A 6,000-nucleotide genomic window follows, 5' to 3' on the forward strand; every position below is an offset into this window, starting at 1 on the left:
ACTACCTAATAGAAGGAGTAAAGGAGGATGATGAAGAGTAGATCTTGAGGGGAAATATGAATCTATTGTAACTGTTTGAGGTGGATTCGAAAAAGGTCATTTAAAAAAATGATCATCATGAGGTATTGACAGTCCAAAAATAGTGGAGATAGATGGAAGCAACATGGACTTAGAGGTTCAAGAAGAGAAGTCCAAAAAACTGCTATACTAGAAGAAGAAGAAGAAGAAGAAGAAGAAGAAGTTAGGATATCAATCCTGAAATAAGAAAATGAAGGCACAAAGCATCACTTAAGAGTTCAAGAGGATGAACTCATCAAAATCAAATCTGGATGATGAGAATATGCCTAAGACTATTTGGGTAAGTTCAAAGCTAGGTCAAGAACTAAAAGATGAACCGACACAACTACTAACAACAACAAACAAGAATGTGTTTGCCTAGGACTACATAGACATGAAGGTATTGATCTAAGCTTCTATCATCACAAGATCAACCTTAAGGAAGATGCAATGCCTATCAAACAGAATAGATACAAAATGAACCCAAACTATACAAGACAAGTAAAGGATAAGTGAAGGAATAAATGGACAAGTTGCTCAAGGTAGGGTTCATTTATCCCATTGACGAAGGAAAATGGCTATCATCCATTGTGATAGTCCCAAAGAAGAATGGGAAGCTGAGAGTCTATATTGATTACAGAAAATTAAATGCAACAAATGTTCCCTTTTCACTTCCATTCATTGACGACTCACTTCCGGTAGGACATTCCGGATGGATTTAGTAGGTACAATCAAGTCTAGATGGCTCTGGAAGATCAAGAAAAGACTGTGTTTATCATAGATTAGGGGGCATTCGCATCAAATGTAATGACTTTTGGCCTCAAGAATGCGCCAACAACTTACCAATAGATGGTACAAGAAATCTTTTATAAATATCATTCATGAGTAGGGGGCATTTTCATTAAATGTAATGACTTCTGGCCTCAAGAATGCACTAGCAACTTTCCAATAGATGGTATAAGAAATCTTTCATAAATATCTCACCACATTCATGATGAGGATGTTCACTAATTATTTTAGTGTGCTTGGAAAGATGTCTGAGCATCTGCATCACCTAATGCTATGTTTGGAAAAGTACAAAAAAGTAAGGTTAAGTTTGAATCTGATAAAGTGTGCGTTTACAATGCCAGTGGATCCCTATTAGGCCATGTGATGTTGGCAAGTGGCTATGGATCCGGCCAAGGTGGAAGTGATTATGAAGCTACAATCACCAAGGAACATCAAGGAATTGTCCAGTAGGTTTCTAAGAGTTTCAGCAGATGATGTTGTAAAACCACTGTAGTGTCTAACTATAAAAAACACCAATCAAGGTGGAGGTGATTGTGAACCTACAATTACCAAGGAACATCAAGGAATTGTCTAGATTTCTTGGCCAAATCAAGTGGCATAGTAGGTTTCTCATATTTTTAACAGATAATGTTTCAAAACCACTGTGGTGTCTAACTATAAAGAAAACTAAGTACACCTATTCTGGAAGATGTCAAGAGGCATTTTGGAATTTGAAGAAGATGTTGGCCTCTACACCCATCCTATAGGAGCAACTCAACTTTGAGTGAGTTTTTCATGTGTTTATGTATATATCAAATGTGGCCATTAGGAGTGCAGGAAGCACAAAAAGGTTGGTTACGGCTAGTGTATTATGCACAAGAAAAAGAATTTCAAGGAACTACACCATGGAGAAGGAAGCATTAGGGAGGATGATCTACTTCATCAAAAAGTTTAAGCATTACATGTTAGGAAAGCTGTTTGAATTTCATGTGGATCACAAGGCACTACTGTACCTAGTGAATAGGCTAGATTTAGCAAGAAAATTGGCAAGGTGGATGCTGTTACTGCAAGAATTCACCTTCATCACATCAAGCATGCATGCCAAGAAAGGAACATGTGGTGGCAAACTTCTTATCCAGATTGGATCTTGAGATGAAGCCCCTGTGGGAGTAGATGATAATTTTTTTGATGCACAACATCTATTATTGGTGAAACCCTGCGCAAGTAGATGATAATTTTCCTAATGCATATCTATTCTTTGGTAGATCAAGATAAGAGCAACTGGTGATGAGACACTGTATTCTTGAAAGATCTCTCTTTTCTAGAAAAATCATAGGAAAAATATGGTCTTGAGGAGCAAGTCAGTCTTGAGGAGCACGTCAGTCTTGAGGATAACAAGGTAGCTATATAAAATTAGGATAGACCAAATATTGAGATGTATTCTGGATCATGAACAACAAGCTATCCTGGCCAAAGCACATCTACGAATAAGTGGGGTCACTTTTCTAGGAAAGCTGTATAAAACAAGAATATACCCAATATTATGAAGATGTATTTCGGATCATGAACAACAAGCTATCCTAGCGACAACACATCAAGGAATAAGTGGGGGTCCCTTTTGTAGACACATAACAGGAAAGAAGGTATTCCAAGTCAGACTTCCCTTGAGGATGCTCACAAATTTACAAAGGAATGTTACATATGCCATAGAGTGGGACAGCCTAATACAACAGACAACATGCCTCACTAACCCATATTACCTCTAGAACTAGATGTGGGGCTTGGACTTTGTAGGGTCATTCAAACCTACAACCCAAAAAAATAGAAAACAAATACATCTTAGTAACAATATATTATTGCATCAAATGGGTGGATGCAAATGCACGAGGGATTGCAAGGCAAACTTAGTTGTGCTAAGTTCTTGTATAAAGTTATCATGACAAATTTTGGGTGCCCAATTGAGCTAGTAAGTGATCAAGGCACCCACTTTCTAAATGAGGTGATCAAGAAGTTGAATAAATGACACATGGTCATGCTGCACAACAGATCCACATGTGGTATACTATCCATAAGAAAATGGCTAGGCCGAGTCAACCAACATGATCCTGAAAGGAATTTTGATTAAGATAGTGAATGAGAATAAGATTAATTGGGACAAGAAACCGCACTCTGCATTATGGACTTTTCGACTAAAAGAACATAACTGGCCTCACAACTTTGAGCATGGTGTATGGTCTAGAGGTAGTAGTACCCATGGAATTTTTTAGTTGCTAGTCTCAGGATAGCTGTCAGAGAAAGCTTGAGTCCAAAAGACTCAGAGAGCCACATACTTTAATAGTTATTGTTGGAACTGGATGAAGAAAGGCTGCTTATAGCAGCAGCTGGACCACTGAGATAGTACAAAAGAGAAGGAAGCTGCAAAGGAACAAGTTCATAATCTTTGAAGAAGGAGATGCAATCCTATTATTCAATTCAAGAATGAAGCCATATCCTAGCAAACTGAAAATGAGGTGGACATGACCTGGCAAATTGAAAATGAGGTAGTGGTACTACCCATGGAATTCTTAGTACCTAGTCTCAAGATAGCTATCACAGAGAAAGGTTGAGTCCAAAAGACTCACAAAGCCACTAAATTTGGTAGTTTGCTGGAACTGGATGAAGAAAGGTTGTTTATAGCACCTGGACCACTGAGATACTACGAAAGAGAAGGAAGCTACAAAGGAATAGCAAGTTTGGAATCTTTGAAGAAGCAGATGCAATCCTATTATTCAATTCAAGAATGGAGCCATATCTTGGCAAACTGAAAATAAGGTGGACATGACCTTACAGAATCCATGACGGGAAGCTAGGAAGGACTGGAACCTTTAAGCTACAAACATTGGATGGGGTAGTCCTAAACAAACCAATTAATGGGTACAAGCTCAAGCCATATCATGGTCTTATACTAGACAACAGGAGCACCGAAAACCCCAATCTAGACATCCCAAAAAGAGATGGGTGTGCTTATGGTTGAGGTATGTTGGAAAAGGAAGAGCTAGACGTCGGACTCACACCAATAATAGGGGAAGGGAGGGCCATATGCAAAATTTCTTAGATGGCAAGGAAAGAAAAAACGGTATTAAATGCCCATCTTTATCCACTTATTATTTTCTTAACTTTTTGTGCTATTTATCCAACAATCTTGAGGGACACAAAAATCATGGACTATCATAAAAGTCTTGATGTTGAGGGTTGGCACATGGTCCAAAAACCCACGGTCGTGGGTAGCACCAAAGAACCTCACTTAGTCTAGGTGAATAAACCCATTGTCGCTTTGTGCTTGCTAACTATCTTCACTCTCTATAACCTTTCCCTTGCTTGCTTTCTCTGTTCGATGCCCCATGTGAAAAAATGGTAGAGTTCGAGCATATCAGCTCAACCCTACCATAGGAAACAATAGAAAGGCACAAGGAGTGGTTGAAGAAAGTCAGCTTGAGAGAGTTCGTGGAATTGCCATGGGGAGAGCTCCAAATCAATCTCCATACAGAACAATTGGAGACGCTGTAGGAGAGAAAAAATATCAAGTTGTTGTCTGAGGAAACAGTCTCATTTATAGCAAGCTATGTGGTAGAAATATTCAAGAAGCTACTTGCAGAGAGGGCATGATAGACATAACCCAGGCAAGGAAGGGGCTCAATAAGGTAGTTAAGGGCTCTAAAAATAGCAAAAAAATACAAGATCATAGGAAACCCAGTTGAAGATTTTTAGAAGCACATGTGTTTTTGTAATAGAGATGATCAACCTAGTGCACAAGTCTTATTGCATGTCTTAGAGGAATTATGGAATCATCCAAGTAGCAAAGTCAAGGGACAAGGTGGCATGGATAAAGGTTCTCTACAAAAATTTGAAGGAGGATATAACTAACCTAAGGAGTAGTGAGCAAAACAAAAATAGGGGCACACCTAAAAGCACTCTTCCTAGGACTAGGCATTATCGAAGGACCAAAAGAGGGGCAACATGACAAACAGGAAACCCCCACTCCAAACCAAGAACATCAAGAAAAAATTGGAGAAGGAAGTCAAATCCAAGGAGAGGAGAACACAACAGCCTAGTAGAAGACTCAACCAGAACCCATAGTGGTAACAACTTCGGTCTCATCACCATTGTGGTGGAAATCCCTCCCTTGCCACCCCCAAGGAAAATTCCAGAAAAGATGGAGTTCACTAGAACCAAAACCCCACAAAAAAGAAAGTTCAACTTTGGAGATAAAGATTGGGTTACCTAGCAAGAAACAAGAGTAGTTGTGTAGAGGGAGGTGCACATAGAGCAAGAGAGGGAGGTGCCCACGCAACATCATAAATTGTGTAACATGACTCTCATGGACAACTTTCTTAAGGTGCTTTGAGTATCATGCCTCAAAATGAGGTCCACAAATGGGGCAAGCATGATAACCACTTGTCATAAAAACGACATCATTTAACAAATAGAAATGAGAAGGTTATATTAAATTTTAATTTTCAAACAATTCTTAATTTATAAATGTACCTAAGTAATTTGAGTATTCAAGATAATCATGCATAGTCCACATCAAGATTCCTTTCATAAATGTTGATCTTTGTATGACTTGCTTGCTAATGTTAGTAAATGTAATGGCATAATATTTTTAGCTCTTCTACCAAAGGAGCCATGTATACATCCATGTTCTTTGTCTTGTGCTTACTTGGGATTAGAAGGGAAGGATCCATGTATACATCCATGTTCTTTGACTTGTGCTTGCTTGGGATCCATATATACATCCATACTCTTTGCCTTGTGACCTTCCTTATTATAAGCCAAAGTGAAATGTTATATTTCACTACTAGCACTATGGGCCACATGGATCAATTTGTAGAGCATAACCCAAATGGATTCGCTCTATTTTGTTGAGAAATATGGTGCCATAGTGTAACAAGTGTAAAGCAAGGGGGAGAGCATGCACATTAAAAAGGGAAGAAGAAAAGACTAAGGGCCCTAGATACAAGGTTGATTTGTATGGTCACTTGTAAAAGGAGAAGTCAATTGTCAAAAAGGTAGCACATGGAAAGTACAAGGTGGCACATGGAAAGTACAAGGTGGCACATGGAGTGAGAGCATTTATTGACACATGGATGATGGCACAAGGGTGTACATATCTTGTGGACAAGGGCTCCTTGTGAG

The sequence above is a fragment of the Cibotium barometz genome, chromosome 40, assembly GCF_041138505.1.
Source record: "Cibotium barometz isolate CiBa-2024 chromosome 40, ASM4113850v1, whole genome shotgun sequence".
Taxonomy (NCBI): Eukaryota; Viridiplantae; Streptophyta; class Polypodiopsida; order Cyatheales; family Cibotiaceae; genus Cibotium; species Cibotium barometz.